Genomic DNA, 23,875 nt, shown 5'->3' with positions numbered 1-23,875 from the left:
AATGTGCACTCCTGCAGCTTTATGCCTCGTGTCCTAATCCAGTGAATACAGTGATTCAAATTTCTTTAACATTCAGGTTCTAGGACAGATGTTTCTCAATAACAAAGGAAAAATTAAATCAAATTTTAAGGAACCTCAGAGAGTCTAGACATGACATTATATTCATAAATAATCTATTAAACCATTAATGCAAAACTGTCACAAATAAGCTTTGCCACTTAAATAAAAGTAAGAGCAACCTGTAAAATTAAGACTTGGATATTGAGTTACCCAGGGATTCAGACACATAACCAAGCCTTCCAGAGTTCAAGAAACATTTTGACAACATTATTAAGCACATTGTGTAATTCTTGGGGTTGTCCTGTGCAGAACCAGTTTTTAGTCCATCCCATCAAACAGCCTTTGAAGTCAAACATGGTCCTAATCACCCTATTTTTCATGATTGTCTAGGCCAGTTCCCCTCAGAGAATTGACCTGTCACTGTGAATTGAAGGTGTGATTAGAATAACAAGTATAGAGTCTGCCTGGTATTACTCCATGATGGAGTAGCAGCTGATTTGTCAATATTCCCCTCTTGCGCTGGTCTGGTGCTCATTCTAGTGCACATGTAAAACAAAGTTAGTAAAGACCAACAAAATTTCTCTTTCTTTGGAACAAAGAGTGCCCAATCTGATGCACATATCTCTGCAACTCAGCCATCAGCCTGAACACCTTTCCCACAGTACTAGTGGTATTTCCTCAGGGATCAGTTTCTATCATCAGTGCCTGTACTGCTTCCACACATTCCTAGAGGAACATCTGCGGGCAACTGAAGGAGCAAAGTGTTGACTCCAAGGAGTCATGATTAGACAGTGACAGGAGAAAAGGTTGAGGACATGAACTGCCAGGCTTAACACAGGTTTAAGTCAAAGGGAGTCTGTTAAACATAAGGTGGAAGTAGGTTTCTTCATCTTGGTGTAATCCATATATTCATTTATTGAAAAGCAGCTTCAGAATATTGGTAGAAATTCAGGTCCACTCTTCCCTCAGACCCCTAACCATGCTCACACAGTTCCTACCATCTCCCCATTTCAGCTGTGGTCTTGCTCTACTTGCTGTTTCCCTTCACTCTTACCCCTCTTTTCTGTGCTGTCCCTCCTGCTCAGATGTATGTTTTCATCTTTTATTTTACAAATTAATCTCTCTCAGGTCTGCCTTCATAATTTTGATGGTCAGCAGTGCCGTGGATGTGGTGCCTTTCACTTTATTCCCTGGCTACCAGCAGCACTAAGGCATGAAGCTTGATGAAATAAAACCAAACCTGCTGATAGAGCTGGCCAGGCAGCGATTTCATACATTTAAATACTTACTCAGATTCAGATTTATCATCATTTGCAACCAGTCAAATCCAAATGCCACTTTGTCCTTTGCACAGTTATGCCATACTCTCCTTAACACCAGCAGAACAGGCATGTGGTAGTATGTATTTCAAAGGCAAAATATATGTTGCCTTACTAAAAGTATTAGTCTCTCTCTAGAGATCATGGTGTTCCAATGCAGGCCAAATATTAATCCTGAATCCTGAAAGCACTTTTTTATTTTTTTGGCAAAACAATTATACAGCTGTGGTTTTAAATAACTATAAAATGGGCTTGGAGATAAAGCTCCCTAATGAGATGACAGGACTGTGTCATACTGTCATTGCCTTCTTTCCTGCATTGTGCAGAACCACTATTCCAGGCTTTAAAAAGCCAAGACCATACTTTACCTACATGCCTTGGTCATTTTTGAGGGCAGTTAGTCACCTGTATGGCTATAGTATTGTAGAACTCAGTTTTCAATTAAACTCATTTATAAATGGCAGAATTCTATGTGTCTTATTTCCTTTATAACACGGGAAGATCAACAGCAGTGGCATAAGGCATATTTATGCTGGTAACCAATTATTCCCATTGGGAAGAGATGTATGTCTTACAGTTGTATGATGGAAGCATCACACTTATGAAGGGCAGAGAGCCCTCAGTCAAAATGTACTAACCATGGTCTCACCTAGACTTTTCCTGGTCAAACCATGAAAGAATAGTCCATTTATTTTACAATAAAGTCTGAAAATTAGCAGAAATTGGTAGGGACGCTGTGAATACACAGTGATCACACACGTAATTCCACATTTGTATTGAAAAGTTGAACATATGAGTGACTAGTGGAGAAAAAAAAAGGTGTTCTAGTTTTCGCTCTTAAACCAAACAGTTTCTAAATATTTTGTTGCAACGTTTGACTCAAGCCAGATTTCTTCTCTTGAAAATTTCTGCCTTCTCAAGCGTTTTCAGCAAAACAGAGCTGATGATGTCCAGTTAACTATCCTTGCCGATACTTAAACCTGATCAAATTTTTAAGTCTTTCTGTGTTATTTGTGTATGTTTTCAAAGATCTGAAGGCTTTACATTTATCCACGTCTCCACTCATGAACAAAGAGAACACAAATCTCATAACTTAAGAACCACCCAGCAAAATATCTGTCCATGCTCTGTTGTACAACTCTACACTGCAATAGTAACATCCAGGCTTAATGTGTGCTGAACCCATCCATCAGTCTGGCTCCCTGTACATCAATACCCCAGCAAATATTGTGCCATATATCACCACCAGATCCTGAAAAAAAGACCCCTGTTCAATATCAGTGTCCAATCTCCTGAGTGAAAAAACACATTCAGGGAGTTATTATTTCACAAATATTGTTTATTAATCTGGTGGGCTATAATTTTTGAATAACTAATGAATCCTTCTACCATAGAAAATGCCATCAAAGATACTATTGCACAGGTTGGAAAGAAAATTGTTTCACTGTATATAATTTTTTCTTCTGCTAAAGATGCTCAGCCATCCTTTGACCTACACATACTTTCACTTATTGTTACACAACCTGCATGAGGTACTTAAGCTGGATCTGTATGAACTCCTTTTTAGGTTGTGTATCAGTGGTTTGAAAGAGCAGCTAAAGCCAGGTGTGAAGCAGTATGAGTTTGAATATGATAAACCATCACAGAAGATGATAAAGATTCATAGAATGATTCTTTATGTTGGGGAGGGACCTTAAAGACCATTTAGTTCCAACACACCTGCCATGGGCAGGGACACATTCCACTGTACCAGGTTGTTCAAAGTCCTGCTCAACATGACCTTGAATACTTCTAGGGATGAGGAATGAAATATAAGAGGTCCTAGATAAGTGCAGTACAACCGATTACAGGAACACTATCAAATGTAAAATAACTTGATGTTTAACTCCATAGTGAAATGGAAATTAATGGCAAAGTCAGTAGGAAATATTATTACAGACTTTTATACATGTCCTAAACTTGATTTTTGAAAAGTACTGAGTATATAACTAAAATACTAAAAATTTTAGTTAAAACATTGTCAACTGCTAGAAATATCATCACTATTTAATATAAAGAGAACGTCAAATGTCAAGTATATAATTATTTTGAGTCTGACTTATTGTAGAGAAAAGGCAAATGAATTGTCTGATGATTTTAGAGTTTGCAGTATCTGGCTTCTATTTTAAAAACTTATTAGCAATAGGGTAAATATGATTTCAGAAAGTGTCCTCTCAGTATACTCCAGGAACTTTTTTGCATATGCCTTTTGAAGCTTCTCTCACTTTCTCACCCCTTGCACCTATTAATATAAACTCTGCAGTTTATCTATCTTTGTCAGCAGAAAAACTGAAGGATTGAAAGAGAAGAGTTCCACAATACCCTAGTTATGATACCAGCCTGTGATTTGTTTGTGTCCTTCCAGACAGATGTCAATTAAAAGAAAAAAAGGGTAAAAAGGGAAGGGGGAGGAGAAACAACAATAGCACAGGATTGACTGACAAATGCCATCATACAAGATTTCCCTCAAATATTTTATGAAAAGGACATTGGATTTCATTAAATTCTACTTCCAAAGGCCCTCTCTACTGAAAAGAATGCACTCAGAGGAATTAACTGTTTCTGTCCTGCAGATCACGTACCAAATTCAGAGATCACCTTCTTGTGGCAGAAGGCCTCCTTCCCACCTGCCCTATCTGCAATAGGAAGGTAAGAAGCAGGTGAAAAGCTCTTGCATCCTTACTATATGCAAAGGATAAAGGTATTTTTACAGGGCTGTGTGCATTTTTAAGAACCAGCTTAAAATTCATAATTGTTGTACCTGCTCATACACTGAGGATTGTGCTATCTAGCCACACAGGTGTTAAAAAATACTCAGAAAACTGCTTTAAAGATCTATTTTGCAAGCTTCACAGTAAATCTTCCCCCTGTGAAAAACCCCCTTAGCTATTCTAATAGCATGAAACTTCAAATCTCTCCTATCAGCTGAAGGCCACCCAAGTGCAGTGGAAGTTGACGTAGTAGATTGTGGCACAGACAATCCTCTGCTTCACACAGCCTTCAAACATGTATTTGTGAATGTTTTGCTAAAATACGGTGAATTAGGGCTCATGCAGCAGGTGTGAATTTGGAGAGGCAGGAGAACACCTTTCAAGGGGCATCTCACATAGCCACAGCTGCTGGAGCCACCAAAGATGGCACAGATCAGAGTCAGGGAAGACAGTATAGTGTGCAACAGAGCAGTGGCCAAGAAAAGAACAGTTCGACTACCTAGATCCAACTTCAGGAAAACCTGAAAACAACACACAATTTAGGAATCCTACTGTTGAGAGTGCTGAAGAGCCTAAAATTGCCATTCCGGCTCTATGCAGAGTTACCTGTGAGAACAGCATACATATAATGGATATTATGGAGTCTTCTTCAGAAATCTCAGTCCTGATACACATGCTGGTGATTTCCTACCTGCAGTCCTGCCTTCTTTTAGTGCAGAAATAAGGCGACAAGCAGAAAAATGTGCTTCCCATACTCATGTCATGGGTAGGAAAAGGAAGAAAGGATAAAAGGATGGAACTGAGTGGAGATGAGAAAGATGGAAGCAGATGGTAGGAGAATTGCAGAGTATGTAAGTGTTCTCTGTATGACCTATCTGTTGGTTGGCTAACTTGCTTGTTGAAGCAAATCAGTGTTTTGGGGAGGAAAAATTAAAAATGGGAGAAGCCATTTGGCCCATATTTTGACTCTTCAGGCAGTTTAGATTTATCTACTGTGTCCATCATATTGCTGTTATTAACAGCCTGAGCTGAGGATGCAGAATGATTAGCCTCCTCCTTAACAGGAATATTCTGAAGTGACTGATAACAGTTCCTTTCATTGTTAATGTACAACAAACGCAATGACATTACACATGAAGAGAACCTGGAGGGATGGGGAAGTGTCCAGCTAAGAATCTCATCCCACTACTTTACATGGGTATATCTAGTGCAAAAAAGACTAGTGCTAAATCCCCACCACAAAAGTGGTAACTTGGAGAAAGGGAACATCAGCTAAGAAGGTGGCCTTTTCCTTCACCCTTGGAAGCAAATAAAAACACCCTGCACCAGTAAGACATCCAAAGCTACAGAGATGCCTTTGGATGATGAAAAAATTATCTTTCCAGATTTTAATTTGAACTTTCATCTTTGATGGCCTTCCTTCCTAGAATAACAAAGTAATTCAAGTTTGACCAGCATTGCTGGAGATCTGTAGACATGCTTCCATCTCCAAAGCAGGTCCAGATATATTAGGTGGTTCAAGAATTTGTCCTGCTATTTTAAAGTCACCACAAGTAGACATTACCCAACTTTCCTGGTCAGCCTGTTCAAACATCTGATTGCCTTCATGTGGAAAATCTTCAGAAAATTTGTTAGCCATTTTTCCTTTTTTAACCACTTTGCACCTATAATTTTTTTTTTCTCACAGACTGAAGTCACTGATTGTGACGACAAACCTGAAGCAAGCATAGTATCAGTTTTTAAATTACATAAAAAATATTCATTTTATAAAGCTGTTTTTGATTTCTAGGAAAGCTCTGTGCCTCATTTCACGTACTGTAGTTCATCCAACAGGTTTATGTCTGACGTAAAAATTATTGTGCACATCAGCAAATATGTTTTCTTTTGTCCCAGCTCTAAAAACAAAATCAGATTTATCTGCATGTTTTCAGGCATTCTATGTCTTTCCGAAATCCGGATAAATTATCATGCAGCAATGCCAACTATTCATTACAGACATGATCCATGTCCAATGAAAGAGGTCCTGTACTTCTATATTCCAGGGTACTGGAAATTAATTTGCATAGTGGAGGCTTCAAGGGTCTGAGCATATCACCTATTCCCATACTGGGCCCATTTTCTGGAAAGAATACATCATAAAAGGAAAAATATATAATAAAACTATTATAATATTATAATATTATATATATTATATACCTATTATTTTATATATATTATAATAAAACTAGCATCTGCTAAGGGGTATTTTTATTTTAATGTCAGCTAATCTTATTCATTTTATTGTATAAATGTGTGGCATAGACAGATATAATCTATTAAACCCTTGCAAATATGAAGTAGATGTAAAATTACCACAGCTCAGCCCTGTGTTCGCCACACTAGGCCATACCATTGCTCTTAAGTTTTCACTGCTGAGCAGGACCCAAAACTGCAAAGTGACCACAGAGAGAACAAACCATGTGGGGTACAATATGTGAAATAAGGGCATAGTCAGATAAATTTTTCCGATCATCTCCTGTGTCCCTTTTGCATAAAAGCAGAGATCAAATCTGACACAGAGCAACAAGTGCTTTATTTTGTAGTATGTTAATTGGCAGTCTAGGTAACTTGAAGGACAGTCAGAAGTATTTGGAAAAAAACAAAGTAAATTTCTTAGCAGAAACCAATAAAAACCATGTTAACTAATTTGACCACCCCTTCACAAGAGGAATCACAATACTTTCCATAAACTGGCTCAGGGAAGATAGTCCTACCTAGACATAGTCTAGCTTCTCACCAAAATTCAGCTAGATCAAGAGACGCTTTGAGAAGCAACAAAATCAAAAGATGATCAAGTACTGCATGTTTCTTGTCTCCATGAACCCCCTAACTTGTAGTAACAGGTCTTTGAGGACATGGCACAAGCAAAGCAACAGCCTTGATTCTGTAGGTGCCTTACAGTGGTTCCCACTGTGTTTGTTATGGAAACCCCACATGCCCAGTGCACAGCCAAAGATTATTTTTCTTTCAAAGGCCAAATTTGCGTGGAATTCTGTTAATTACATGCACTGTGGAAATGTCAGCCTTTACTCCTCTGTGTATACAGCATCCTTTGTCCTTCACATAATGATTTTGAAGTGCTCTGCAGATATAATTTGATAGAATAATAAGCTATTATTATTGAATCTTTATGTCTCCTGCTGTCCCAGGAGCACTGACCTTGCTTCCCCAATACAGAGGTCTGTCTGCCAGGCTAATCACACTGATATCTGAATACCTCAAAGGAGATCCTTATGTGGCAACATTTCTACAGAACTCAAAACTGGCCAGACATACTGATAAGATCCATGTATTACTCCTGTGCATTTCTGCAAGGTTAGAAATCAATTCCAATTTCAAATGTAAATCCCCTTCCTGGTGACAAGTAGAAATGCATGGTTCAAATAACTCAAATTGTCCCCATCTGTCAGGGTTCCCTATACAGGTAGCAATGGATGCTATTTCCAAGCAGATAGCAACCACAGGGAACTAAGATGAATGAATCCCCCATCCACTTTTTTCCAGCAGCTATGTAGTACTGATAAATGTCCTTGAACTACAGAGTTACTATGGGAATAACCTTTCATTTATGACCTTCACTTTCATTTGCCAGGACAATGCATTCATGCTGTATCTTTTAGCCATGGACAACCAGATATTCACTCATGTTGGGACACAGCCCCATATGGGCCACAGATTGTTGGTGTCAGTGCTTGGCACCAATCAGCAGTAGATAGGAACAGACTGTCACTCTAAGTTTATTATCTCACTGTAAAACTTTCATACCTTCTCTCTGTGAGTTCCCATGGGCAGCTCCTCACAACACTGGCTCCTTTTCTTTCTTCTGCATGGCTGGCTGACTTCTTCCCATGCCTAGCTGCACATACTAACCCTTACTGCCCCTAGCACAACCACCTGACCCTTGCTCCTCACAGCAACACAGCCAACTGACTGCAACACTCCTCTCACCCAGCTAACCCACTCTTTAATAGCACCCATCCTTCATGGACCATCCTCATTGGACACAGCTGTGACCTATTAAGGGCAGGGCTGTTCCTACTTTTTGGTAATTAGTACAGCTGCAACTACTCAGGGGCGCAATTGCCTTCAGCACTATCTCTATTCTCTCACAATCCATCCTCCCACAAGCTCACCTTCCTGTAAGTTGTTTTTTTCCCCTTGATTTGATGTTGTATAGGCATATCCATAAATATCCATGCACACAGCAGGGTATATGCAATACATCTGACAGGGCATGGTGACCCCTAGCACAATACCATTTTTAATACAATTTTGGCTGTTTTCCATAGCTGTCAAAAAGTCTAGGTTAGGTTGATAGGTCTCTTAAAATGTAAAATTTCTGGCAATCAAGTTTTATTCTTCCTTTAAGAAAGTCCTGATACTTATGAGGAGGGCATTTTCTTTCAGGAATGAGATATTTTAATAGCTGCTGAAAAAATTATGACACAAAAGCTCCTATCTGGAGTTATGAAGATACTTCATGGTAGCATCAGCATCCTTTACATATCTGCACAGCTACAAAAATTTCCAAAAGTTTTATTTTTACACTCAGAAGTTTTTATTTATTTTCCTTTTTGAAATGAAATTCCAGAGCTCTACTATTGCCTCACCACTTTTTATTTGTCCTGAAAAGCCTTGGTTTCTCTTAGTGCAGTGAAGATGCCTAGGCTATAGCTCCTTTTATTGCAATACCTCTGGGAACCTCCACATGAACAAGGGCTTTGATATAATGGCACTGTTGTTACACCAATTTCTACCAAAAACAATAGGCTACAGCCAGAAATTAAAATATTCTTTAAAATGCACTTATTTTAATTCAAACCTATCAAGAACAATCTGCCTGTCACTGGTACAACGTGTATGTTTAAAAACTTGCCCAAAGCTGCAAGAATTCAGGGTAGTCTCATTACTATATAAATGCAATAATCTGAAATATATTTTATAACCTGGACTGCAAGAAGAAAACATATATAAGCTTATGCTTATTGCTTAAAACCAAAGCAGAATCTGTACATTCTTAAGACATAAAGCTATACTTTGAACCCCATCTGAGTAAAAATATTTCCCTGTGATGAATTTCAAAACCAGAAATGTCATAGGACTCAGCTGTGTCCTTACAAGTCCATTACAGATCTTGTTGTCTGGTTTCTGTACTTTAAAGTACAATGTTCCTGTCTTCAAGTTGTAGAAATAAATTCAATTGTGTTTCCAAATCTTTATGGCTCATTGACGTCTTGGCATATGTAGGAACATTTCAAATTTCTTTTGTTCTCTCTGAAATACTTTGGAATGGACATTCATTTGTAAAACTGAGGTACAGCACTCTGCAGCTGACAAGTTCTACTTATTAACTGTTGCACACAAACATTTTTTTATGGGAGATAATAGAGAGCTAAAAGGCATCTTATACAACATCATTAGATGAATCAGAAATAGTATATCCACATGATATTTTGGTTGCTCTCATTCAACAAAAGTGTTGGTGGGAATCAAGATAAAGTTGAACATCAATATAGAATTTATTTGGTGGGAAAATAAAGAAATGTTATCTTTACTTGAACTGGGAGTGTGCAGGAGTAAATAGCTGAGTGTTTGTAGGTATTTGGGGTGTTAGAAATGCTGGTAAAACACAGGGAATGGAGGTTCTGTGGTAAGGAATAAATTATGCTAAGTAGTATTCGAGCTGCCATGAAATTATATTTAGGTTATTTCTGATACTTCAAATGAACTTCCAGACCAGCACATTAACATTGACAATATAATTTATTCAAGCTTCAGGAACCTGGGGTCATTTCTCATCTTGATTCAATCACTTTGGTTAAACCTCTTGTTAACAACACAGGAAAAAAATGGATTTTCCAAGTGATCACTATTTATTAGACAATAAATTTAAAATTACACTGGAAATATAATTTCATGGTTTTTGCTCTTTTCATTTCTTTAAAAAAAACAAGGATGGAGACAAATAACGGTGCTTAAAATATCATGAGGACAATCTTGGTTTATCAACTCCAATACAAACACACATCAAAAGAAAATTATAAATGTCTAAATACCACACCCATGATAGATTAAAAGTTTTACTTCTTTGACTCATCTTACAAATAAATCTAAAAAACAATGATAGTGTACTTACATATTTCAGATCCTCATCTAAGAATAGAAAGCACTGAAGTCATTTGTCAGAATAACTCGGGTGGTCTCTTCTCAATTCCCTTTTTGTGATCACCATCCACAAAAATCAGTGCGCCAATGCAATGGTCCAGCCATCCTCACTACAGAAAAGGAGCCAGGTGTTGAGTGTCAGACAAGACTGGCATGGATTTTTAAAGGTTGTTTGCATGGCAGCTGTCATGATTGTATGACCCAGATTCCCTCTATCTGCCAGAGTACCTCCATCAGAAGCCAGACTATCATGTCAGACAGTAATTGGTATCTGTCTTTAATGTCTGTATTGATATGGATAAATGGGTATCTACCTCCATATCTACAGGCCATCCATGTCCATGCTGCCTTCCCATGCTTTGATTTCCCCAGGAATAGTTATATAACATGTCCCAGGCTTTTTTCTACCCAAGATATGCACATCATACCACTATCCATTGGTGGCTTCACCCATTAGATGTGGTCTTAAATGCTGCATAAGGAATATATCAAATGTGAGGTGCTTCAAGCTGAAACTGGACCTAAGTTAGTATGCACACATGTTTAAGCATGGAGAAAGAAGGCAGTATGTTTTTCATGTTACAAACTTTCTAGCTGCATTTTTTCTTCTTTTTTGTCTATATTTTATGCTTAATGCTGTTAATAAAGCATATTTCATTATTTTAAATATCACTAAAATACTGTAGGTTTTTGCAGATTATATTGGTTTTATTGGAAGAAATTTAGGAGAGACACTTCTATGTCTGACACCTGGATAAGTCTAACTGTTTCAACATACATCATCAAAATTACCATCTCAGTTCTGCACATTGCTCAGACACTTTCACTCAGTAATGCCCTGGGCACTTTTTATAGCAGCTCTATATTTAATGGTGACTTGAAGACAACTCTCTTTATTTATGAATCTTTATTTACCATGAGACACACTGAGTAATGTCACTCTGTTTAGTGACAACACTCACTAATATAATGTGTGGCACAGCAGAGAAAATGAGCCAGTATATGATCTTGCTTAGGGCCAACAGTTTCTGATAGGTCACAATTACCATACCTCTCAGTGTTATCAAAAAATAGCTTGAAAAGTTGTGACTGCAGATGCAAGATGCAGCCCGGCTCAGCTGTCTACATAAAACTGTCCAGTGCAACTAGAGATGTCCTAGTTTCTCTGATTGTCCTTCAGCTACTGTCCAGGAAGACATGGGTTTCTTGCAAATCCTGCATCTTCTCTGCCAGTCTCTTAAATAAGCTTGGGCATCTAAAATGGCTCGGGCATCTCAAATGTCTCTTAGTTTATTGTAAAATTAAACTTTGCACTAAATCACAAGTTATGCATTGACAACAGGACTCTGTGATCCCCCATCTCACTATTTCTACTCCCTACTTACAAGCCCAGCACTTCTCCGCTTTCCACAAGTACTTTCAGGGAATGAGTTGCATAACAAGATACTAAAAATTTTGTGTTGTATGCTCCTCATACACAAGTATGCATGCTATATCAGAGCTCATATTTTTCATTCTTTAATTAATATTGCCTTTTTGTAAAAATTAAAGCAGTGGGATTCCAGAAAGCCATTATGTTTTCTTTGTTAGGAGCTGGCATAAATGTATTCCAGTAGAGATAATGCTGTAAATGTTGATCATGTTACAAGTTGGCCCACCTACTGTCACTTCAGGAAGCAGAGGTTTAAATATAAAACTACTATTTTTAACTGAGTTAATATTGGAACTGAAGGAGGAGACATTCAAGCTGGGGTAAATAGTAGCCTGGTTGATGTAAGTAGCACTATATTGATTTACAGCAGTGAAGCAACTATCAGAAACAATAAATGTTTTCTCCACCAAGAGCTCCAAAAATGTATTTATAATATTATTTTGATAAGGAAAAGAAAAAGTCACAACAGAAAGTTTAGATTATTCAAAGGTATCTCAGAAGCCCTGAAAAACTTCAATGAGAAAATAAATAGAAATACAGAGCATGTGTCCTAGCCCAGTAGACTGCTTCAAATCCCTGAGCTAAAATATGCACGTTATATAACTATGTGTTTTGTTTGCAATGAGCAGTATATTCCAGACATAATTAAAATAAAGAAAATTGTTATTGGATACCTCTGGATGATAAAAAAGACCCAAACAACCCTACACCAAACCTCCGAGGTATTAAATAAAAGCAGGTTTTATACTATAAGCATTCATTTATGTTTTCTTCTTGAAGCTGTAGTTCCCAAAGTACTGTAAGATAGATTATTATTAAAAATAAGAGCATGACCAACAGATTTTATTACTAAATTGGAAATAGGAAAAATCAAAATAACAATGTGCTCTAATACTTAAAACTCACAATTTTACACACTTTAGTTTATCTTGATTTATTAAATATTCTAATGTTGGGCATTCTTTTTGGGTGTCTACTCAATAGCACTTGGCCTTTGTGATACAATATTAACAAAATTAGAAAAGCCTAAGAAGTTTAACCCAAGAGGAACCTTACTTCTACAAAAATCCAACTAAAGGAGCCAAAGCTGTGTTTTCTTTTCAAATTACTTTCTCTCTCTTTAGCTGAGGTGTTTAAAGACTCCATAATGAAGCACAGCACAGAGTACAGCACAGGAGGACTGAGACTATGGGCTTTAGGGAGATTAATGGCTGCAGAGCGGTTCGCTTTTTCTTACATTAACCTGCCCAGAAAAGCAATTCCCTCCACAGCCCCATACCCAATCCCCATAAGTGGAGACATATGGCAGTTCTGTGATACAGAGAACACACTGTGGTAGTTTTATTGATACTGGGACTGCTTCTTAGCCAGTATAAGTCTTCTCCTCTAAGCTATGAATTGATCCCATTGACTCTTGGCAAAAGCAGAACAGTCATAAAGGTTAATGCTGCCTCTGCAGTCAGATTCCTTCTCTGAATTGCCCTGTGAAGGTGCCTCTCTCCACTGACTCCAGGGAGACTGGCAGATTAAACTAAGACTGAGCTAGCTCTTGTGCCTCTGCCGCTTTGGTGGGATCAATCTGTAAAGACGTGTTTTTCTCTCTGTCCATGATTCTTAGATGTAAGTCTTTTGATAGAAAACCATCAGAAGTAGCAACAAGAGTGATGCAAGTTGTGCGTGGCCATCACTGTTTTCTTATCTGGAGAAATGTCAAATGAGCAGAACCTCTTCCTCTTTCTCTCCCTTCCTCTCTCCCTCTATCTTCTGTCTGTCCATTATCTATCTGAGGACAGTAATCATTAAAACATTTCAAAACCCATATCCCAACATTTCCATGTTGAACTAACATGAATACTTGGAATTGGAGAGCCGTGGTGCATTTTGGAAGGACCTTACAAAAGAGGTTTTAAGCTCAGATTCTTGGCTAAAGGACAAAAGGCTTGGCGATGTGGCACAACATTGCACACACACAGACACACAGAGATAATTTCATATTTTCTGCTTCCCTCCTCAGATTTCTCTCTTCCAGCCATCAGCTGCTCCGTTAACCTTGAAAGTGCAAGGAATTTCATTCTGTGGCTTGTGTTTCCTCCAAAGCAGACTTGCAGGACCTCAGTTCCTCCCCAGAAATTATGTCTCCTGGAGTCATTATTCCCTCTTGGCCTCAAACCACTTCCTGCAATTTCAGAGCCACTGAAAACAGCAGTTTCAAATTATCTATTAACCCATGAAGGTTAAGCCAGCCTGGATTCACCAGAGTTCCTTTGATGCATTTTTCTTTTGTCACACTTTTCTTTCTTCCTATCCCTAAACTTTGAAATAGAACTGAAAGGATTCTTCCTTAGACGAGTTTTGGCCCATTTTACAGACCTTATCCTCTGAATATTGTTTTGTTTCTACCTCCAGACTACTGCAGACTACTATTTAGCAAATCTGTCTTTCTTGAAAAATTCTGATGACCTGTAAAAGCTGAAATGTTAACTATCAAAACCCTTGGGTATAGCCACAAATGATTATGTAAGGGTCGAGGCTCAATGCCAGATGAACAGACGACAGACCCATTTATCATCAGTAGGAACAGGCACATTAATTGGCTATGATACCAGTACCGTCCTTCAGCATTAACAAAACTCTTCTTGATTCAGAATGTTTCCCCAGAACACCCTTTATTAAATAAGATAAATAATTCTGAGGCCAAGGGTCACACTGCTTCATCTGAGAAAACTCAATTATTTATGAATACTTCCCTGACTCAGGCTTGGTAACCTGTCAGGCTGGCAAAGAGAGCTTTTTGGTCTACTGACTAAACATTATTATTCTACACAGATGTGTCTTCTGTATTAAAGAATCAACAACAGAGAAACGAAAACACATTAGTCCTGTAGAGCTTCTGGACTGGGGGAAGAGTGCTTGAACACTGGAACAGTTTATCTAGAAGGGCTGTGGGGACTCCATCCTTGGCAATATTCAAAATGCGAGTGGACACATCCCTGGGCTCTTGTGGCTGACACTGTTTTGAGTGATGTGTGTTGGACTAGATGATCTCCAAGCTCTCTTCAAGCCTCTGTGATATTCTGTAGTTCTGAGTCCATCAGATGAAACCACACTAGTGAATTCCTCAGTTTCTGTTCTGGGCTTTTCCATGTACTCACAAAAAGTCAAAATACTCATAATTGGCTACTGCTTCCAGCTGTTTAAGCATGCAAAGAGGAATATAATCCTAGAAGACCCTCATGCGAATTTACTTGCATGCAGCTGAGAATGTGAAGAAGTAATACGTGACCGCCGTTTGGTATGGTACCTACAGAATTCCCCTGCAGTTAAGTGAACTCTTCTGTAAAATAACTTGACCCTATTTGGCACAGTTGCTGTTCAAATATTTAGTATGATTCCAGGCACACTGTTTGTGTATCATCACTGTCACCATGGATAGTACAAAAGCAATGATACACTCCAATAACTCTGCATGAGAATGGAGAAAGTAAAACAGATAATTTTACTGGAATTTTGACTGCATGTTAAAAGTAGTAGAAACAAAGTGTTTCTTTCAGAATTGGCTTTCACCTACTTCTTGAGTTGCTAATAAATGATTCTGTGACCCATTTCATTGAAGGAAGAGTTCAAAAGTAATACTGTAGTATTTCATGGAACTCAAAGAAGATCCTCTGGGTCAAGTCCATCTTGCCAACACAATTTCTACCTGTTGTCACATGTTGCTACCTTGCCTGCACTTGATATACATAGATTTTGATGTTATCAACACCCCTCTCCCATATAGCTTGTTAGCTAATTATGTGTTCATCCTACTATAAATGACATCTTCCCTATCCTTGTATCACCTTTTGATCTTGACAAGAAGAAGAATTGTTTTTTTCTTTCTCCCCCAAGGGGCATGGGAGTTTTCCTCAGAATGAGACAATATTTCCTCACACTTAGAACAGAGCCTTCTGTTTGCACACAGTACTGGGGAATTTTCAGTGCTGACACCAGTCAGGCTGGCATGCACACTTTATACCTGCATAGCCAAAGGAACTGGCAGATGGTTGATGACAAAAGGAGCATCCCATGGAGCTGCAAGAGAACCATCTCAACAGATCCAAGATTTCAGAGCCTGAAAGACACCATGCAACAGCCCAACCATATGAATGCTCAGCATTCAGCCAGCAGCAAGGCAGGTGCTTGAAATGTTTGCCAGGATTCACACATTCAAACATATTCAGTCTCCAAGATGGAAATAAATCTGGCAAATGGGTGTGGAATGCTCTTACAAAGAGATGTAAGAGCAATCACCTGGTGTAGGACAGAATATACCACCTTGTGTCTGTGACTTTTTGGTAGCTGAAGGACTGACTTACACAAAATTGTCCCTCCCAGGCCTCCAGAAGGAGGAATTGTCCCTTCCAGCAGGAGAACCAGTGAGACTAAGTGGGAGTAATGAGAATGTATGATTTTGAATGAAGTAGTGCCTGAAAAAGAAGATGTGCTACCAAGCAGGTCTTGCTCCAGCATGGATCTCCAGGACTAGACATGTGCCATTCCACAGCATTTGGTGGGGACCATTTTATGGGAGAGGGGTGGCTGCTGATGGTCCAGTGCTGTATAAACACTTGAGTTGTAAGCTTGGCTGATGGAACTGGGGAGGAGGGAGTTAAAATTTTTGAGCTCAATATGTTAGACTTGTCAGATTTGGATCAGTTCTGCTCTCTGCTTGACAGCTTCATATTTCATGTCATCCTACCTCTAGCAGGCAAGTGGGCAAGTGGCACACCTGGAGTTCTGGCCCCCGTTTAAACTTTTTAAAGAAAAATGCAGGGTTTTTCTGCATGTTTCCTTCCTGAAGTTGGTGGTAGACTAAGGAGGAAGCATTCAGGTGTTTGTTTCTCACTATTAATTTATTTCTTAACTCCCCTGAAAATTTTCCAGTACCTCAGCTCCTGCTCCAAATTTCCCATGCTGCAGCTGCAATGTACTGACATGATACACAGTTCTTGTTAAGCGACGGTAAACCTGTCCCAAATGTGTGGAGCTTCTTTGTTCTACAAAAGAAATTAACCATAGCAAAGATCATTGTATCTAATCTGTCTTCGGATTCAGGAAGATTCTTCTGCACCTCTGTATTTCTTAAGATGACCTTTATCAGATGTAAAGCCTACAAATATTTTCTGACTGTGTAAACTACAGATATAGGATTTGATGTACAAATGTAACAGCCCTTCTCCTATCATACATCAGCCAGTGTAGCACAGATGCAATGTCGCAGAAAGAAAAGCATAAAACAGAGGGAACAAACATAAAAATTAGTTTATAACTCGCCAATGGGAAGAGGAGACCAACTAAAACAATTTGTAGTGAAAGTCCAATGGACTACCATGGAGTTAGTCTCCCTGGAGGAATGAAGGCAAGACAGGAACAATACTATCTCTCTAAATACAAACACTGATTGGGAGAGGTGGTGCTTCTGTGATCGGCCAACAACAGTAAGAGTTCTTTGCTGAATAAACAACTGGGCTAGCTGGTGTAGGAAGCAGTGTGCACACTGATGCCCTAGGGCATGATCAGGGAACCCTGAGACATGCTTCAGTTTTTTCATAATGAGTGGATTGAGCGCATTCGTCAAAACTGATATTTCAGGGCTCAAAGTTCAAAAAGCGACCAGAGGTGACATAATTTCCCTGCTTCCTCCTTCTCTTGTCCCTTCCAAAAACAACTCCACTATATTTTTTTTTCTTGCCATTTGACTGAAATCACCTAGGGGTTAATTATCTTTCTGGGATGAAAACCATATGCTGTTTCATGTTCTTGCATAAGGTTAAGCTGAATATGATGAAACCAATCAATTAAATCTTGTGGGAAGAGAAGGGAAGGGAGGGTGAAGACTGGCCAGGAGTTAGTGTTCTCATTTACTGATAATGTAATCCAAGGTAATAGACAAATATAAAAAATTGCTTGCTTACAAGGAAAAGACCAGAGAAAGCGTTGCCTGTGTCACCATAAAATGCAGCTGGGGAACACTGAAGTGGGGAATATTAATGTAAACAAGATGGGGAAAATCACCACTTATGACTGGCCAGACTCGGACTATGGAAAGGTCATAATATTAAGAAAAACCCATTTTTCTGTGGTTTTTTTTTTTTTTTTTTTTTTTACCTTGTAGCTTGCAGACTGCTTTGAACACTGATAGATATTTTGAACAATGCAGATACTGTGCTGATGTTCATTCACAAAATCCAGCCTGTTGTGTGGGTCTACATCTATCATTTCACTTTAGTGCAGGAACAGTTCCCTAAAATGTTAGCCTGATTTTCCAATCTATCTGGCATGTGAGGCTGGTTCTTATCACTGTGGATGGTTTTCCTTCAAGCTAGAATATGGATTTTTTTTTTTTTGTGCTGGTCTGGCAGGGATAAAAGAGAAGAGAAAACAGACATGGAAGTGCTCCACTAAGTCTCATGCTTGTAAAATTCCATGCATACAGAAATTGCAAGTGGAAAGAAGATCTACAGTCACATACAAGTTACTGAAGGCAAGCAGTGCAACATAAGCTTAGAGCTGTTTACAAGTAAATTCTTCATAACTCCTAAGCCAAAACCTTCATTGTCTGAATAATTGCCATGTCAAAGAGAAACATTTCTTTGCCAGTGAGAAAGAATAACTCCAAGAATCATTCAACCCCCAACCCTGCAGAGTTTAGGCTGTACATGGGTTAACATTTCAGTGCAGTTACACTCCCTCAGCAGCTAGCATTTGGAAAGTGTGTTACTGAAAAGAAATAAGCACAAACATACACAGATGTCTACTGTTCTGGGTTCAAATAACCCTTGTGGAGAAAGAGTGGTGTATGTATATATGGGTGTGCACGTGTGTGGGCATGCATGGGAAAGCAAAAAGAGCTTTATTTTTATTCTGAATCCCACCTAAACAAAGATCCTAATGTTATCCCTTGGAATGAAGTAAGAAATATGATCATTTGGTTCCAAGACCTGCCTGAAAATACAGTTTTTGTAGCCCTGAAAGAGCAGCAGCCAAAGTAAAAGAGATCAGATGAACTGCATTTAGAAGTGATGCAGTGAACTGGTACGAGGGGAAAGTGCTTTTAGTGATCGATATGAAAACAGGGGGCTTTCATCTAACCACAGTGAGGATGGCAAAGAGGAATTTGGGCAATATAATATGGGATAAAAGAGTGGATAGCCTCTTATTTCAACCTACAGACTTAATGATGCTTATTAAAAGGTTGTTACCTGGTTTCATGGAAGAATTACTTCCCTCTACCTCTTTCCTTAGAGTGAATGACCTGACAGGGAAAACCAAGTTTACTTAAGTCCTTGGTCCTTGTTATGGAAATGTTCTTCTCATTTTCCTGTGACTTTGCCAGAAGACCAACCCATACAAACCAGCAAGACACAGTGCAATTCCCCAGGCAGCATGTTCATATTACAGCACTTGGGTCATTAGATATTATGATTTGATTCACATAACAGTTGTTTAGATTTGGAACAATGTTACAAATAAGTGATCTCTTTGAAATAGAAAAGTGTTCTCATGATTAAAAAAATGCACTGGGCCAAAGTCAAGTCTGGAGGAGACACACCGAAGACAATGAACTTCCAGCAGGTGAGGCAGGCTGCACATTTCTGCTAGGGAAATCTTTCCACCACTGCAGCATTTCATTATCACTGTCATTTTCTCTATGAATTATTGCTTTCTTGTCAGATTTACCTCCCCTTCCACTTGAAAACAGTCATCTGGGGAATAGGCCAGCAATAAAACAAAACCTCCTGGAGGTTAATGTTGCAACAACAAAAACAGGAGCTGGTCTACCTCTTCAACTAGGGGACCAAACCACATGGTACTGGTTCAGTTACAAGAGTTCAATCTGTCTGCATCTAAATATAACAGGCAGCACTGCTTTTCTGGCACTGGATAGCAACAAAGTGTTTTGAACTCACAGTTACTAGATTTTTTAAAGGTTATTTGGTGTGTGTCAAGACTTAAAGTTCTTTATCAGTGACATTCAGATGAATTCCTGTGCCATTAAATAAATATATTAATTAGGTTTTCAATCAATGCTAGGAAGTCCCATATGACATTTGACTAGGAGTATACAAGGTCCTAGCTTTTCTACAATTCTACGGTAAAGAGACATAGGGCAGAGATATGCCCTGGGAGACAGGAAACCAGAGCATCAAACTGCTCTTCTTCTTACCAGAACCCATCCAACTGCATAAATTGGACTTTACTGGTGAAAGAACTATCTTCTCACTTTTTGTAAAAGAAACTGTAGTTTAGCTACAGTTAACTGGGCCAAATCTATTAAAAGTCATTATTTCTCCTCTATTCCACCTGTTGTGGAATATGTTTGTCTTACGTGTGAAACCTAACTCTGGAGTTGATTCTAACCAGTACCCAGAGGGAACCTAGATGTAGATTCATAGAATCTTTTAGGTGAAAAAAGACTTCCAAGATCATTGAGGGTAAAATACCTTTCGAATTGCAAAATGGAAGAAATGTTTTTAAGTTAAATATTTTGAGACATGTAGAAGGTGTGAGAATATTTCTTTAGAAATTACCATGGCATGGAATCAAACCATAATCAAATGAATGAAATCAAAGAACCTTTCCTATGTTGTCTTTCTTGAATAGTCATTTATGAACCAGAAAGTACATGAACAAAGAATCTTAAATCACAACCAATCACACCAGCAAAACTTTGACACTTCTTCACACTACTAAGTGGCTTAGAAGTTAGAACGACTGCAACAGGAGATGAAATCAAACTTTACTGGAACAAACTGTGCTTTAAATTATGTTGGTTCAATGCCACAGAAGTCAATGGGATATAACCTTCACAGCTAATGAAAGAGGTCCACTAAATTTGTCCTCGTCAGCTTGGTTGCAGAACCCCTTTGCACAGTCTATGCACAGCGTCTTGTTCCCTCTCTTATTCTAAGTAACAGATTTTCAGTTAAAATATAAGCTAATGAATTTCAGAAACACCTTTTTTATAGTAATTCCTCAAGTAAATAATGACAATACACTGGAACGTACAGACCAGATTTACATGAAGACTTCTAGAAGTTAAGTATAACTAATTGCAGTCTATAACTTTTTTGTGAGGGGAAGAGGGACAAACACTGATCTCTTCTCTGTGGTGACCAGTGACAAGACCCGAGAGAACAGCTTGAAGCTGTGTCAGCAGAGGTGTAGGCTGGATGTAAGACACAGGTTCTTCACCCAGAGGGTGGTTGGGCACTGGTACAGGCCCCCCAGGGAAGTGGTCACAGCACCAGCCTCACAGAGTTCAAGATGTGTTTGCACGATGCTGTAAGGAATGTGGTGTGACTCTTGGGATTGGTGCTGTGCAGGGCCAGGAGCTGGACTGAATGATCCCTGTGCACTACTTCCAACTCAGCTTATATCAGGATTCTGTGAATCAAAGTCCTTTAACCATGGGATCTCTTTGTAAAGGAGCAGATTTACTATAAGGTGTAGGAGGCTGGCAGGCATTTCAGGGAACTGCCCAGTGCACCCTAGTTACTGCTTGTGTGACTGCAAGAGGAATTGTGGAGCAGATCCTCATCCTTTGCCTCCTTCCCTTTGAGATCAGATCTGATTCCAGCCCTACATATGGTAGTGGGGTAAAGAAATTCCTGAGACGCTTACACCTAAAATTTATGATGTGGCAGACATTCACCTGATGATCCTCTCAAATACACACTTCAGAAATGCCTACAGAAATGAGTTTATTTATTCTTAAAGAAACTGATTCAGCTGACAGGGGGAAGGAAGGAAGCAGTGAAAATCATGAGAAAATAATAACTATCATTATCCATAAGTATTAAAGCAGATTAACAGATTATGAGATAAAAAAAGCGAATGAATATTCCATAGTTTAAAGTTCTAACAGCATTAAGATTTTATTTCCTGTCAACTAATTTTAAGTTAATCACCATTAATTTTTCAGAGCTAAATAGCAAAAGAAATAAGATTCCTCTATTATTTGCCATACACTCTAGTTGTATAGGGAGTCCAATATGAATGGAATGTGGTGAAAAAGTCTCATCACAAGATAATTGAAATTATGGCTAGAAAAGACTTACTAATCCATACCCCTGCCACTGCAATTTCCCCTCTTCTATGGAGCATCTGATAAAGTCTCCTAGCCAAAAGGTTTAAAAGTGATTCAGTGGTTCTGAAATTTTCTGTTAATTGACTAAATTATTTTTTTAGTGAAACCTCTTAGCAAGTAGTCTTTAAGTACTCTATGCTATACATCCCTACACAATCCAAAATACATTATGCATTAGAAAGGCATTTGAGCTCAGTGAATCTGACAGAGATGATAATTTCTTTTCAATGCAAATAGCTCACTGCTTCCTTCCAATTTTTAATATTGGTGCCTTCTTGTTCAGTAGAGGCCACCTTCTTGCAGTGCTCAGCTTAGGCATGTTGAATATTTTTCTACTTGTGTATTTATAGAACTTTGGTGTCTGAAAGACACACAGAGGAAAGCGCTTTAAATCAGCAATTTCTACCCTCATCTTGATGGTTCTCAGAAAACCATGAAGTCCTAGAATGGCTTGGGTTGGAAGGGACCATGAAGATCAGCCAGTTCAAATCGTCCTGCCACCTTCCACTACGTTCCACTAGACCAGGTTTCTCAAAGACCTACTCAACCTGGCCTGCACTAGGGTTCCGGTATTTACAAAGCATTTTGCACGTTAAAATGCTTTCTCTTTGGAAGACTGTATCCCCGCTGCGTTATCAACAATACAAAATTTTACCAGTGAAAAAGCCTGTACAATGGCTGGATAAACATAAATTTATTCTGCTGAACAGAAGAGTGTACACGTGTAGCCCATCAGCTAAAAGGCTGAAGTCAATTCAAAAACCACTGTGTTGAAACACCAGTAGAAAGTGGCAGAAAATCACAAGGTGTTAATGTTTATTTCCCAGAGAAGTTCAGAAAATAACTTCATGAAAAGTCATAATTATATGTCTAATACAACTAGTCACAAAACAGATACTTGCAGGATACCTCAGGTCATCAGATGCACAAAATGACAAAATGCACAATTTGGAAACACAGCTTACTGTATTTCATTTAATTTAAATTTAAAAGAGGTAACTGTACAAATGCAAGAACAAATTAAGTTCTGTTCAACTTTTCCTGTTGACATCTGCTTCTATTAGTGTAAATAGTTGACCATATACATAAGCAATTTCTTAGTCACACTGCAGCAGGAATTTCTTCCTGCTTTACAGCTCAAATTTTCTTTTGTTTTTACATAATCCCATCATGTGTGTCTTTGTCACCTTGGGATAAGAGAAACAATTTTTTTCCTTTATCATCTGAGAGCATGACTTTCTGTTTCCTACCAAAATCATTCAGCCCCTTAATGATTTTTGCTGCTGTTCATGGAATTCCCTTCAATTTTTCAACATCCATCACTATATTCAAGGTGCAATCTCATCACTGCTGTACAGAAAGAAAATCACCTCCCTATGGACAAAGGAATGACAACACTGCACATACAGACCAAAGTCACAACATCCCTTTTTGTAATCCTCTAGCATTGCAGCATGCAGATATATCATTTGCTGTCTGCTAAAACCCCAAGGTCTCCTTTGACATTTCTGCTTTCCAGGTATCTTTGTCTGACTTAATAACTATGCTTTAGATTATTTCCCTCTCAGATTTATTAGCCTACATTTTTCTAGGTCAGAGCTCACTCTCTTAGTTATAGCACATATTTATGCCATGTCCCATTCTCATGATTTTTTAATAATTAAACATAATTTGTTATTTCAAGGCAGAAACTGGAAGATCCTTAATAAGATTTGGATAGGATTTGATCAGAGTATTTCAGTCCTTTGATTCTTGTATGTCTTGCATTGATTCAACTGGGTGCTACACCCGTGTCCACTGCTGAACCACTCATTTTTTTATCGGTGTGACTGCCTGTAGAGTGCCAAAAGGCAACCCTGGAGCTCTTTCTTACCCTTGCATGTTATCCAGAAAGAAAAATGCAGTCATCTTACTAATTGTAGACAATCTACTCCTGAGCAAGTCTAAGCCCTTCCACAGTCAAAGGAATTAAAAAATGGAC

General features: G+C 38.6%; 1 protein-coding gene across 1 annotated transcript in view; it reads right to left on the bottom strand.

The window, feature by feature from the left end:
• Positions 1–23,875, bottom strand: part of TENM4 (teneurin transmembrane protein 4) — a 590,079-nt gene that overhangs the window by 486,264 nt on the left and 79,940 nt on the right. The window contains exon 2 of the mRNA XM_068181704.1: positions 10,305–10,443. The gene's annotated coding sequence lies outside the window, so the exon portion shown is untranslated. The remainder of the gene's footprint in view (positions 1–10,304; positions 10,444–23,875) is intronic.

This window comes from Anomalospiza imberbis, chromosome 2, assembly GCF_031753505.1.
Source record: "Anomalospiza imberbis isolate Cuckoo-Finch-1a 21T00152 chromosome 2, ASM3175350v1, whole genome shotgun sequence".
NCBI lineage: Eukaryota > Metazoa > Chordata > Aves > Passeriformes > Viduidae > Anomalospiza > Anomalospiza imberbis.
The sequence above is the reverse complement of the archived record's forward strand: the minus strand, read 5'-3'. Positions and strand labels throughout refer to the sequence as shown.